Raw genomic sequence first — 15,296 nt, 5'->3', positions numbered from 1 at the left:
CTTTTTTACTGGTATGTTTTACATCAATACATGATTATAACTCAATTTTAATTTTCATGTTTAATTTTCTCCTTTGAACCTATAAAACAAATATTGATATTAAAATGAGATATATAATAAATATTTAAAATTACAAATGAATTTTATAATAATTTTTATTCTATAGTGAATAATTCAATAGATATTAAAACAATCTGTAACTAAAAAGCTAATTTTATATATGATTGCTAGTTAAAGTTAGTTTATTGATTGTATGCATTTATTATATGATACTCTTGAAATCACATTGAAATTATAGAAAGTAAGAAAGGAGACATAAAGGAATGAAAGAACTCAGCAAATTTTTGGAAAACAGCCAGTGGCTCCCTGACATGCAGAGAGTACTATTTGCATTATGGATGGTGTAGGTTTACATATGGTGCTGAAGAGTCTTGTCCCAACAAATTCAGTACATTAAGATAATTTTCTCATAGGTAGAAGTGAAATATCTTAAGAGATAGTTTCTGTAAGACTAACTAGAAGTAAAACAACTTTTCCAAGAGAACTAAACCCTGACTGTAATTCTTTTGTGCGACGCCTGAAGTATCTGCACAGCTGTGTAGTTCCTTTCCTCCAAACTCTGGATCCCAGCTTTGTTAGTCCATCTCCCAAGTCTGTAGTTTTTAATAACCCAAACTCCTTCCTTCCTTTCTTCATCCTAGGGGTGGTATTTACTATCTCTGTGTTACCAAAGTTCCCCCTTTGCCTTTTTGGTTCTCTAATACTTGCCTACACAATTCCCTATATTAAATCCTTTCGATTAAACTGGTATGGTTTCACTATTTCACAGACTCTCAAAGAGAATAGAAAAAGAGGGAACATTTTCCAGCTTGTTTTATGACATTAGCACTAACCTTGATAAAATATATTAAGGACAATATGAAAAATTAAAGGCAAACTTTACTCAAGGCAAAAATTCTAAACATTACTATTCTAAATATTATATAAATATTATATATTTCTATATGTTATAGAAACATTTCTAAATATTCTAAATTTTGTAAAATTAAATATTTTATTATAAAATATAAATATTATAAAACCCAGCAATATATAAAGAGACTATCTTGTGACTAAGTTGCATTTGTCCCAGAAATTGAAGGTTGGATTTTAACATTAAAAAGTTAATGTGATTTGCCACATTGAGATGGAGAAAAACCGTACAATCATTTCATTAGATGCAGAAGCACTTGATAAATTGCAACATTTTTAATGATTTTAGAGAGAACTTTTAGCAAAGTATGAATAGATGGAGATTTCCTCAATCTATAAATTTCCCTAATCTGTAAGTATCATACCTAGTGGTAAATCAGTGAAAGCTTTCCTTTGATATTCAAAGCAAGAAAATGTTGTATCATCACTTCTGTCAGTATTGTACTGGAGATCTTAGTGGCATAATGCCAGGAAAAGGTTTAAAGATTATTAAAAATTAAATTAAGATGTCATTGACTCACCGATAATATGATTATGTATGTAGGAAATCCAAGATCATGTATAGACACATTATTAAAATCAATAGGAACATTAAGTAATGTTGAATATAAAGTCAATATACAAAAGCCAATTTCCTTCCTTATGTTAAAAAAAAAAAACTTAGAAAATGAAAGTTTAAAGAGGTATCATTTACAATCAAGAAATGTCAAATCCCAGGCGCCTGGGTGGCTCAGTGGGTTAAAACCTCTGCCTTCGGCTCAGGTCATGATCTCAGGGTCCTGGGATCAAGTCCCGCATCAGGCTCTCTGCTCAGCAGGGGGCCTGCTTCCCTTCCTCTCTCTCCGCCTGCCTCTCTGCCTACTTGTGATCTCTCTCTGTCAAATAAATAAATAAAATCTTAAAAAAAAAAAGAAATGTCAAATCCCTAGGAATAAATCTAACAAAAACTGTGTCAGACTTCTATAGAAAAATACTACTTCATGTAAGTACAAAATGCAGTGGGAGATATTGGAGAAGACCTAAATAAATGGAGTGGTTTTCTTTGCAAACTGATCTATAAATTCAATCTTATTATAAATTCAATTCGAACCTTATTTTTGTGGAACTTGACAAACTGATTCTTAAAAGTCTTTGGACAAAGGGCCAAGAAGAGTCATGATATGCTTAAAAATTGAAAACCAGGTAGAGGATTTGTTTGTTGAATATGAAGACTTCTTAGGAGGCTATAGTAAAAGGGTGATATGGCACTGGTACAAGAATATTCAAATAGATCAGTAAAATGTATAGAAAACTCAGAAACAGACATTTGATCATGACATATGGATACTTGGTTTTTGAAAAATACAAGACTTTGGAGCATTGAAAAAAAGGTAGTCTTTTCAATAATGATGCTGGAACAACTGGACAGTTAGTACACTAGAAAATATGTCTAGGGGCACCTGGGTGGCTCAGTGGCTTAAAGCCTCTGCCTTTCGCTCAGGTCATGATCCCGGGGTCCTGGGATCGAGTTGAGGCCCTCGTTGGGCTCTCTGCTCAGCGGGGAGCCTGCTTCCTCCTTTCTCTCTCTCTCTGCCTGCCTCTCTGTCTACTTGTGAACGCTCTCTGTCAAATAAATAAATAAATAAAATCTTAAAAAATATATGTGTCTGAAAGATATATCCAAATCCAACCACAACAAGAAAGTTTCCTTAACCAAAACTGCCAAGAAAGGCTTAGAACTGAAACGGAACCTGATAGAAGGGCTTTGGAAATGTGCAGACATATACAAGTACCTTTTCTTCTTCTCTGCGGCTAACATGAAGAACAGGAAGCTGAAAGACATCGCAATACCTGGAAGCACAGCCAGATGTTCTTTGGCAAAAACAGGTGATGATGGTGGCCTTGGCTTGAAGCCCATCTGGCGAGTACAAAGACAACCTGCATCAGGTCAGCAAGAAGTTGAGGAGTGGAGGTGGGTCTCCTTTTCACCAACCACACCAGGGAGGAAGTGAATGAATGCTTTACAAAATACACAGAAATGGACTTCACTCAAGCTGGAAACAAAGTAACTTTCACTGTGACTTCTGGAGCAGTTCCCCACTCCATGGATCCTCAAGAGAGATGTGGTGACCCTACTGTACAACCATGAGATGTGCAAGGAGGGTGATGTGCTGAACCCAGAGCAGGCCTGCATGCTAAAGCTTTTCAGGTATGAGATGGCTAAATTTAAAGTTGCTCTCAAATACATGTGGGATGTGTAGTCCAGAAGGTTCCAGCAGACGGGAAGTGACCTGCCACAGAGAGTGTCCAAGTAGGCAGAAGAATCAGGAGGAGGGAAAGTAAAAGGCTGATAGGCACTTAGAGCCCAGGCATGTGGGACCACCATCCTGCAGGTCAAACAGCAGCGAGGGTGAGACAGACAGATTGCTTTTCTTTTCTCTTTCTTTCTTTCTTTCTTTCTTTCTTTCTTTCTTTCTTTCTTTTTTTTTTTTTTATTGCTTTTCTATAAGGAATAAAACTGTCTGTTGCTCCCTGAACAGCAAAGACGACTTTTCCTAGGAAAAAAAAAAAAAAGGCCTTGGCTTCAGGCTTTTGTCTGGATTCCCAGGGTTCCTTTTGTTCACTTTGAGCCAGCTTCCAGCTCTGGCTCCTGCATGATGGTTGGGGATGTGAGAGCCACCATCAGAGCGAGGGCTTCTTTCCTCTGGTCTTTTGCCCCTCCTGAAAACAGGGGTTTGCTAAAGAATCGAGGAAGCCTGGCCACCCTTCCTACTCTCATTCCTCTCTCCCTGTTTCCCCTGCTCCATCCCCCAGGAACACCAGGGCCAGGAGTCTTAGACAATAAGACAGGATGCTTTCACTAAGACAAGAGTAAAGTCACTTCTGAAACCCAGAGCAGATATTAAAACTATTTCATAGGGGAAAAAAAAGGGGGGGTGGGAGAGCGGAAAGAAAAAATTAAAAAGTCAATAATATATATCTAAAATGTGGCAAAGATAGAGAAGGAGATGGAAAATATAAAAGAGTGCATGAAAAATATACTGAGAAGGAGTAACATATATTTAATTAGCATTCCAGAAGGAGAAAGTGGACATAATGGAGCAAAGGAAATATTTAAAGAAATACTGGCTATGAATGCTCCAGAACTAATGAAAAATATGAATCAAGAGATCCATGATATACAATATATCCAAGCAGAATAAATAAAAAGTATCATTCTAAAACTACAGAACAATAGAAGCAATGAACATATCATGAGAGCAGTCAGAGAGAAGGGGAGGAACCCCTATAGACGAGGGACAAGATGAGAACAGATGTCTTAGCAACTTCAGTAAAAACTAGAGGACAGTAGAGTAACTTATTGAAAATGTTGACAGAAAGTCCCTATTAACCTTGCATTGGATATGCAACCAAATTATCATTCAAAAATAAAAGGACCAGAAAAACACTTACAGATAATCAAAACTGGGAACTTCTACCACCAAGAGCTTTGCTCAAAAGGAACTTCTAAAAGATATACTTTAAGAGGAAAAAGATACCAGAGGATGATCTGAAATTCAAGGTGGAATAATGGGCAAGTAAAATGGTAGCCACATATGTAAATTCAAAGAAATAATGGTCTCTATAAAGCAATAATAGTGTTTTTTATATGGCATTTAAAAAGAACTGGAATATCAGAAATAATGTCGGAGTCAAGAATCTCCCTGAGTATTAAGAGGATAATGGTAAGTGCAGTGTAGAGGCCCAGTGAACACCACCACGCCAAGTGATTAAAATCAACATCCTCACTACATTATGTACTTCAAGATATGGAAGACTGAGAAGGACTAATCACTTTGTGGTTTTCTTTCCAAAAACATGTAACCTCAATCCAATTAGGAAAAGACATCAGCCAAATCGAAATTGAAGGACATTCTGCAAAATAACTGATCAGTTCTCTTCAAAAATGTTGAGGACATAAAAGACAAAGACTGTCACAGATTGCAGGAGACTAAGGAGACATGACAACCAAATTTTATATGGGATCCGGGGTTAGACTCTTGTACAGAAAAAAGACATTAATGTAAAAAATGTAAATTTCAAATAAAGTCTGTAGTTTAGTTAGAAGTATTCTACCAAGATAAATATTTCAACTTCTCTGTAAATCGAAATTTATTTCAAAATAAAATAAAAACAAAACCTGTACTAAAATGTTCTAAAATCTTTTTTTAATCTGAGGTAGATGAGAAGTTGTTTAGCTTTAAGACTGTGTTAGGCGTGATTGATAAAATTTGGTAATTTTTAAAGATTTATTATCAACAATAAAAGTAGAGGGACTAGATACCAGACTTAAAAAGAGAAAAACTTTAAGGGAAAATACACAAAAGATGAAGAGGAACAATAACAATATTCTGGGAGATTTTTTAAAAAGTGAAAAAGAAATTAAACAAAAAGAAAGTATAAACAAGTCCAAATATAATCAAAATAAATGTGAATGGATTAAATAACCAATTAAAAGTTAGATTTAAAAACAAAAACCAAAACCCAAGTGCTGTTTTTGAAAGATGTCTCTAAAGCATAAGATCACAGAAAACTAAAAGAAATTAAAAGGAGAAACCCATGTTCTATTTGCACCTTGATTTAAGAAAAAGATGGCACTAAGATCACTGTGGAAATTATGGCTGCAGTGTTGCTCCCTGAACAGCAAAGATGACTTTTCCTAGGAAAAAAAAAAAGGCCTTGGCTTCAGGCTTTTGTCTGGATTCCCAGGGTTCCTTTTGTTCACTTTGAGCCAGCTTCCATTAAATTATGGCTTTTCATTCTGGGTCAACTAGGAATCCATACAGGAAGAAAAAGATATTTGACCAGTATCTTGCCATCCACAAAAATTAATTTTAAGTGGACTATAGATTTATTTTTTTATGATTTTATTTATTTATTTGATAGAGAGCAAGAGAGGGAGAGCATGAGGGGAGTGGGAGTGTGGAGGGCAGGGGCAGAGGAAGGAGCAGGCTCTTACTTAGATGAGCAGAAAACAGGATGTGGGGCTTGATCACAGGACCCTGGGATCATGACCTGAGCCAAAGCAGACTCTTAATGACTGAGCCCAAGTGGGCACCCCAAGCGGACTATAGATTTAAATGTGAAAACTAGGGGCACCTGGGTGGCTCAGTGGGTTAAAGCTTTTGCCTTGGGCTCCGGTCGTGATCCCAGCATCCTAGGATCCAGCCCCCATGGGGCTCTCTGCTCAGCGGGGAGCCTGCTTCCCCCTCCCCCACCTGCCTCTCTGCCTACTTGTGATCTCTGTCTGTCAAATAAATAAATAACCGTAAAAAAAAATTTGAAAAGTAAAACAGTGAGAAGGCATTAGGATAGAGAATGAATTAAGTGGACACAAAAAAACATAATAGTAACAGATTGGAAATAACATAAATGTCCATAGTAAGAGACATATTAATAAATTTATCTTCTATCCATGCATAGAACTAACTTTAACAGAACCGTAACCACACCCAGCCAGGGTGGGGTTTAATCAACATATTTTTAGCTTTTGCTTTAACTTAATGTTAAAGATTATTAAAATTACTGTGTCCAAATCATCTCCACTCAAAAGTTTCTCAAAATGTATGGTTTATGGTTTTCATTTTAACTATAGCTGAGTCAAAGTATTTGGGTGTATAATTTTCTATTTCTACAATATGCTTTGTCATATTTTAATTTTACAGTTTTTGCCTTCTGTGCCTTAAGAAGTTCTTCAAATATTTACTTCTCTATCAGTCAGGGTCCCACAGGAGAACATGCTACACTCAAATTGAGTAATTTGAGGAAGGTTTACCAGAGAGTTTATTCACAAAGGTAAAATGTAAGGGAATCACAGAAGATAGTGTTCTATCCCAGAGCCAGTACAGGGAGCTCCACTGTTCCTCCTAAGCCTGGTAGGGGAGAGAGAATCTAGACAGGCACGGCGGACAAAGGCCCCTTGACTAGAGCTTGGGACTCTGGATAAATAAATACAGTCAGCAGCGAGGCTGCTGCAAAGAGAGCCGGGGGAATAAACCCCCACTCTCACTCTCCTCCATTCTTCTTATCTTCTGATGCAGCCTCCTTTAGGCTTCTGAGGTTCAGAGAGCATGAGGGACTCTTGATGCAGTCTATACAGTTTAGCCCTCTGGGGCACAAAGCAGAATCAGAGGGTGGTGATTATAAAAATAGCCACAAGTTTTTCCAGTGTTTGCATGTGTCCCAAGAAGTAGAGTCTATTTCCTCACCTCTTGAATCTCACTTTGGCCATGTAACTCAAACTTTGGCCAATGGGGCAGTAGCAAACATGACACAAGCAGAGGTCTGAAAGCTCTCAGACACTGCACAGTTCTTGAGAGCCCTACCATCCATGCACTGTGATGTCTGGTTAGCTTATTGGGTGATGAGAAACAGTTGGCTATTATTCCAACTTTCAGCCAGCCAACACACCGAGTGACTGATCACAGCTGATCACAAATGCATGGATAAACCCAGCCATGATTATCAGAACTGCCTAGCTGAGCCAACCCCAAATTCTGGCTTTCTCACAGAATTGGGAGCTTAATGAAGTGTTTGCTTGCAGCAAAGACTAACTGGTATATGAGGAAGTAGAGATGCAACATGGGAGGGTTAAGGGGGTAGGAGAAGAATAAATGAAACAAGATGGGATTGGGAGGGAGACAAACCATAAGTGACTCTTAATCTCACAAAACAAACTGAGAGTTGCTGGGGAGAGAGGGGTTGGGGGAGGAGGGTGGGGTTATGGACATTGGGGAGGGTATGTGCTATGGTGAGTGCTGTGAAGTGTGTAAACCTGGTGATTCAGACCTGTGCCCCTGGGGATAAAAATACATTATATGTTTAAATAAATAAATAAATAAATAAAAGACTAACTGGTATTAGTGGCAAATGGAATATATCCAGCAGAAATGTTTAAAAAATTTGTGCTTTGCCTTTCACAGTTCTTTAATCCATATGGAAAATTATTTTGTTTATGGTATGAGGTAGGGATCTAAAATAATATTTCTCATGTGTCTAGTCATTGTCTCTGCAATATTATTTACTCAATAGTAAATTCTTTCTTCACTGATTTTTTTTTAATTTTTTAAAAGATTTTATTTATTTATTTGACAGAGATAGAGAGATCACAAGTAGGCAGAGAGGCAGGCAGAGAGAGAGGGAGGTGCAGGCTCCCCACTGAGCAGAGAGTCTGATGCGGGGCTCAATTCCAGGATCCTGAGATTGTGACCACAGCTGAAGGCAGAGGCTTAACGCACTGAGCCACCCAGGGGCCCCTCTTCACTGATTTCTAATGCTGCCTCAATCATATATATATATGTATAGAGCTGTTTCTGGAATTTCAGTTCTATTCCTTTTATCTATTTGTCTAAGTTTGGATCAATACCACATATTTTAATGATTATAATCTTGGTATCTGGTAGAGAATGTCCTTTCCCCTTATCCTTTTTCCTCAAAATTATGATGGTTATTCCCAACCCTTTACATAGCCAGATCAGTTTCAGGATCTGTGCATCAAGTTCCACAAAATGTCTTGCTTGTATGTCAATAAGAATTGAATTAAACTTGTGAACTAATTTGGGAAAGAAGAGACACATTGATGATATTGATTCTTCCTGTTTAATAATGTGGTATATCTCTGTTGCTATTGGGAATGATGTCTGATTTTTTTTAAAGATTTTATTTTATTTATTTGACAGAGAGATAGTGGGAGAGGGAACACAACCAAGGGGAGTGGGAGAGGAAGTAGGCTTCCCACTGAGCAGGTAGCCTGATGCAGAGCTTGATCCCAGGACCCTGGGATCATGACCTGAGCTGAAGGCAGATGCTTAATGACTGAGCCACCCAGGTATCCCTGATACCTGATTTCTATGTCTTTTTTTAGTTTTTAAAATATTCACATATATATTGGGGCACCAGGGTTGCTCAACGGGTTGAGCCTCTGCCTTAGGCTCAGGTCATTATCTCAGGGTCCTGGGATTGAGCCCCACGTCGGGCTCTCTGTTCAGTGGGGATCCTGCCTCCCTCTCTTTCTCTGCCTGTCTCTCTGCCTACCTGTGATCACTCTCTCTGACAAATAAATAAATAAAATCTTTAAAAAAAATTTCACATATAGGAACACCATTTGTTTTTGTATGTTGATCTTGTCTCCAGAAATATGACTGGACTTTCATATGAGTTCTAATAACTTCTTACATTCTACTAGATTTTCTATAAAGACAGTATTACAAATATTGGCAGTATTTCCTTCCTCTTACCCAATTCTCTGACTCATTTATTGTCCTACTGCATTTGTTAAACACTTCAGTAAGTATAATGTGGAATAGAAGGAATGATAGCTATCTTTGTCTTATTTTTTTAATATCTGCTAATGTGGTATATTACATTAATAGATTATATTACATTAATAGATTTTCTTTATTCAACATCTGGCATTTGAGGATAAGTCAAACTTGGTCATGATATATTGCTTTTTAATAATCAGTATAATATATAATATAATCAATAAATGTAACATTTATTAATAATTTTAATACCTGTGTTATTAGTAATTTTGTTGATAATTTCCTTTTCTGTAATGTTCTTATCCAGTTTTGTGGTCAAGGTTAGCCTCATAAATTGAGCTGGGTAACTTACCCTAATTATGTGTTTGTTGATGTCTTTTATATGTTACAGGGATAATCTGTTCCCTAAAGGTTCTGTAAAATTTTCTTTTTGATCTCTTACTCATTAGATTTGATGGTTGGGATCATGACCTGAGCCAAAGACAGAGGCTTTAACCCACTAAGCCACCCAGGTGCCCCTGGCTGTAGAGTTTTAACCTCAGCATTTTGTAACAGCCCAGATTGTGCTTTTGGTTTTTGTGGGTTTGTTTTTATTTTTGTTTTTGTTTGTTTTTTGTTTTTTGTGGGTTTTTTTTTGCTTTTTCGGGTGGCTTTAGCCCTTGAACTTTCTTTAGTAAGCATGGCATACATGGAATTGTGTGATCTTGCTGGTCTATGACAGTTCATAGTAGTGTTGTTCTCCAGGTGTTTGGTAAAAGTGTACTTATTTTTTTTTATTGTGGTAAAATATATGTAAAATTTATCACTTTAATTATTCAAATGTATAGTTAGTAGCATTAGGTACATTCACACTCTTGTGTAACAAGAGTGTAAGATGAAAATCTTACTAAACAAGGGCTGCTCTGGTCTCCATGTCTGGGTACTACAGATTACGAGTGCTGTATCCAGTTGGGACTGGTAATAGAGGAGAAACAGAGTCAGAGATGAGCTCTCCTATTATGTTGGCCTGAGTTAGGTCAGGTGTCCAACTTTGAACAAGTGACTGTGGCTAGACGTCAGAGTAATACTATTTTAGATGGTACTACATGGCTCACCCCAGATATCACATATATGCATTTATGTATTTATATATACACATCTGAGAGAGCAACCCAAACCCAAAGGAAGAACAGATGTTGGAGAAGCAACTGTGATGTCCCTTATAACCACTTCTTAGAGATAACCAGTGATAAATATCATATTACTTTTTTTTTTTTTTTTACAAAATTGAGATCTTACTATGCAGTATCATTGTCTAATATGATAACAGTAGCCATATGTGGCCATTTCAATTTAGATTAAATAAAATTACAGTTTAGCCTCTCAGTCACACTAGCCATACTTCAGATGCTTAATAGCTAAATGTGTCTAGTGACTACCTTATTGAACATATCCAGCGTCACAATATATACATTGTAGTTAACATACCATGATTTGAAACGAAATATTTGAAAAGCTTACCATTTATGCCTGCAAAATATTCTGTTGAAGTCTGTTATCATTTATATGATCATTATCATGTGAACATTTTAAAGGCTGATAAATAACATTCGAAAATGTATAGGAGAAAGTATTTTTCCCCCTCCTCACAAGCACTGAGAGATTCATTTAAAAGTAAATATTGCCAATCTAATAGGCAAAAGCAGATCCCAACTCTGTTTTTATAAATATTAAGTTGAACAACCCTCTGTAATTTGTTACATATTTGAAAGACATAGGTGTTAACCCCAAGACGTTGTTATGTCCTGCAGTATCAAATTGCTTCCCGGAGTGTGGAATAAAAGCTACTCAACAGAGGCTAAAGCAACGCGGGAGCGCGTGCACACACGCCAGAGGTGGGTGTCGCGGGGGTATGAAGAGGAGGACGTAAAGCGCTGTAGATACTGGGGGGAGATGGGAAAAGAAAACCTGGCTTTGGCTTGTCGGGTGGCCCAAGTAAACAGCGCTTCGCTTCACCTGGAGCCTTTCGCAGTGGCAGTGACTCGGGTGGCCGGCAGGGCGGGGACGCGCGCAGGGGAGCATTCAGCAACTCAGGAGATAGCGGCAGCCTTCCGCCCCGCACTGACCCCCGATCCTGTGTCGGGCGACAGTGGCCGAGCGCCTCGGACTGGCCGCGCCCCTGCGCGTTTGTGAGCTGGCCCGGGTCACACTAGGACACCTGCGAGTAGGTTGGGGGCCTCCATTCAGCTTCCCAGGCAGGACGGGTGTCGGTGGCCACCTATGGGGCAGAGAACTCTATGTGCAGGACCCTACCGAACTTTGTTTTCTTGCCTGCGGGGCTAACAGCAGGCTGTTAGAGGCATGGTGGAAATGGCATCTAATGACGTGGAGGACACATTTTGTCGCTGTCCGACCAAACCGTCTCATAGAGCCCGAACTTTTACGTCTCGTTTCCGACGGGGGCCATTCTTCAGCTCCTGCTGGGCCCCCAACCCACTGGTCAGTGACTGCAGGCAAGCTGCCTGGGACCCGGGAAAATGAGTCTGCTCATCGCTCCGGGAGGGGACGCCCAGATACCGAGGCTTTGGAGATTTGGAGGCGTGTCTGCCTTTGCAGTTACCAGGAAGAAAACTGGTAAATGAGTCTAGGGACAGGAGAGGTGGCTATGCTTTGAAAAAGCTCCTGAGGTTGCTGTGACTTGCCTTCTCCCATCATCTAAACAGGACAAACTGAAGTTCCAAGACTGTTTAGCCCTAGCCTAATATAACCAAAAACGTGGCATTTATCAGAAAAACAAACAAACAGGAAGTCTTTGTAATTGAAAACCAAATATAGGGTTTTATTTTTTATTATTAATTTTTATGTTATGTTAGTCACCATACAGTATGTCATTTGTTGTTTTTTTTGTTTTATTTTTAGATTTTATTTATTTATTTGACAGACAGAGATCACAAGTAGGCAGAGAGGCAGGCAGAGGGGAAAGCAGGCTCCATGCTGAGCAGAAAGCCCAGTGGGTGTGGGGGTGGGGGTGGGCCTTGATCCCAGGACCCTGGGATCCTGACCTGAGCTTTAACCCACTGAGCCACCCAGGTGCCGCATGTCATTAGTTTTTGATGTAGTGTTCCAAGATTCACTATTGGTACAGAGCTTTTAGAAAAAAAGAAATGGAAAACTTAAAAGTGATCTTGCTTGATTTACTAATACAAATACCTAAGATATAATAAAATTGAAAAAATGTGTTTTACCATGATTGAAAAAATACATTCTAAAAATTCTACCTGAATTCATTCATATCTTTTGATGAACACTATTGCATCCTGTTAGAAGGTGATGTTTAAAATATTCTTAGAGTACTAAATTAACAGAAAACCTCCAAACATATTATCCATAGATTCATGTGAAAGGCTCCCCTTTCATCTGCAGAGGACCTTGTCTACAGAGTAGGCCACTTGAACTTGGTGAGGAGTCACAGACCTTTTGGTTATCAGGGTGGTTGGCCCACCATGTTCTCCAGCCCTTTTCCATAGCCTGCAACTGTTATCAAATTGTTTTAGTATATGGACCTCCCAAACCCTCGCATTACCACCAAATTATATTTTGAAATTTAAAGTTGAATAACGGGCAGCAGCTCTTTCTGCCCTGTTTCTGTGTTTTAATAAAATCACCATTTGCACCAAAATAAAATAAATAAATAAATAAATAAAGTTGAATAATGAATGCAATTAACTTCTCAGAATTTATGAAAAGCAATGAGAGTCCCTTTTCTGTAATTCTACATGTGTAGCCTTTTCATATCCCATTCTGTGGATTGCATTTGCAAGATATCATCTGCCTGGTTACGAACTTTGCAACTTACTGAAAATACATGTAATTTGCTGGTGTTGCAGAAATCTGTGTTTTGTCTTTTTTGTAAACTGAGATATAATTGATATATAACATTAGTTTCTGGTGTACAAAAATAATGATTTGATATTTCCATATGTTGCAAATGATTACCATACTAAGTCTAGTTAAAATCCATCACCATAGTTACAAAAATCTTCTTCCTGTGAAGAGAACATTTAAGATCTTTTAGCAAATTTCAAATATGCAATAGTATTATTAACTATAGTCACCATGCTGTACATTATATTCCCATGACTTATTTATAACTGGAAGTCTGTACCTTTTAGACTGTCTTCACCCATTTCACCCACCCCTCGCCCCCTGCCTCTCACGACCACCAGTCTATTCTTCCTATCTATGAGCTTGTTTTTGTTGTTGTTTTTTAGATTCCACATGTAAGGGAGAGCATATGGTATTTTTGTTTCTCTGTCTGATTTACTTCACTTAGCATAATGCCCTCGAGATTCATCCATATTGTAGCAAATGGCAAGATTTCTTTTTCACGGCTGAATACTATTCCATTGTAAAAATATGGTACCTTTTTTTTTTTTTTTTTTTTTTGTCCATTCATCCATTCATGGCCACTTCGGTTGTTGCTGTGTCTTGGCTATTGTAAATAATGCTGCAGTGAATATGGGGATACGTGTCTTTTTTTTTTTTAAGTTAATGTTTTTATTTCTTTTGGATAAATACCCAGAAGTGGAATTGCTGGATCATATGGTAGTCCTATTTGTAATTTTTTGAGGAACATCTATTCTGTTTTCCATAGTGGCTGCACCAGTTTACATTTCTACCAGTAGTGCACGAGGGTTCTCTTTTCTCCATACATTTGCCAACACTTGTAATTTCTTTTCTTTTGACACTAGCCATTCTAACAGGTGTGGTGTGAGATCTATTATGGTTTTGATTTGCATTTCCCTGATGATTAATGATATTGAGCACCTTTTCATGTGCCTGTTAGCCATTTGTATGTTTTTGGAAAAATATCTATTCAGATCCTCCGCCCATTTTTAAATCAATTTTTTTTTTTTTTTTTTTTTTTTTTGCTATTGACTTGTATGAGTCCTTTATATACTTGGGGTATTAACCCCTTTTCAGATATATAACTTGCAAATATTTTCTTCTGTTCCATGGGTTGCCTGTACATTTTGTTTATGGTTTCCTTTGCTGTACAGTTTTTAGTTTGATACAATCGCATGTTTATTTTTGGTTTTTGCTGCCTTTGGTTTTGGTGTCAAATCCAAAAAGCCACCCAAAGCCAATGGCAAGGAGCTTGCCCCCTATGTTTTTTATTTAGAGTTTTATCAGTTCAGGTCTTATGTTCAAGTTTTTAATCCACTTTGTTAATTTTTTTTAAGTAGGCTCCATGCCCAGTGTAGAGCCCAATGCAGAGCTTGAACTCACAACCCTGAGATCAAGACCTGAGCTGAGATCAAGAGTCAGACACTTAGGGCGCCTGGGTGGCTCAGTGGGTTAAAGCCTCTGCCTTCGGCTCAGGTCGTGATCCTGGGGTCCTGGGATCAAGCTCCGTATCGGGCTCTCTGCTCAGTGGGGAGCCTCCTTTCCCCCTGCCTCTGCCTGCCTCTCTGCCTACTTGTGATCTCTGTCAAACAAATAAAATCTTTATTAAAAATAAAAAAAAAAAAAACAGTCACATACTTAACCGACTGAGCCACCCAGGCACCCCTGTGTTAAATTTCTGTGCATAGTGTAAGACAATGGTCCAGTTTCCTCCGCACCATTTATTGAAGAGACTGTCCTTTTCCCATTGTATATGATTGGCTTCTCTGTTGTAAATTGGTTGGCCAAATATGTGTGAGTTTATTTCTGGGCTCTCTATTCTATTCCACTAACATATATGTCTGTTTTTATACCACTACTATACTGTTGGAAATATATATTATTTGCTGATGTTCCAGAAGTCCATACTTTTTGTTGTTTTCTTAAGGCATTAAAAGCTGCTGTTTAGGAGTGCCTGGGTGGCTCAGTGGGTTAAAGCCCCTGCCTTCAGCTCAGGTCACGGTCTCAGGGTTCTGGGATCGAGCCCCACATCGGGCTCTCTGCCCAGTAGGGAGCCTGCTTCCTTTCCTTCTCTCTGCCTGCCTCTCTGCCTACTTGTGATCTCTCTCTGTAAAATAAATAAAATCTTAAAAAAAAAAAGCTGCTGTTTAGTATACT

At 38.2% G+C, this 15,296-nt stretch overlaps 1 pseudogene; it reads left to right on the top strand.

Moving 5' to 3' along the window:
• The first annotated feature begins 2,612 nt into the window (after positions 1–2,612).
• Positions 2,613–3,302, top strand: LOC132015340 (mRNA turnover protein 4 homolog; annotated as a pseudogene).
• The last annotated feature ends 11,994 nt before the right edge of the window (positions 3,303–15,296 follow it).

The sequence above is a fragment of the Mustela nigripes genome, chromosome 4, assembly GCF_022355385.1.
Source record: "Mustela nigripes isolate SB6536 chromosome 4, MUSNIG.SB6536, whole genome shotgun sequence".
Taxonomy (NCBI): Eukaryota; Metazoa; Chordata; class Mammalia; order Carnivora; family Mustelidae; genus Mustela; species Mustela nigripes.
Note: the sequence above shows the minus strand (reverse complement) of the source record. Positions and strands in the feature narration are given on the sequence as shown.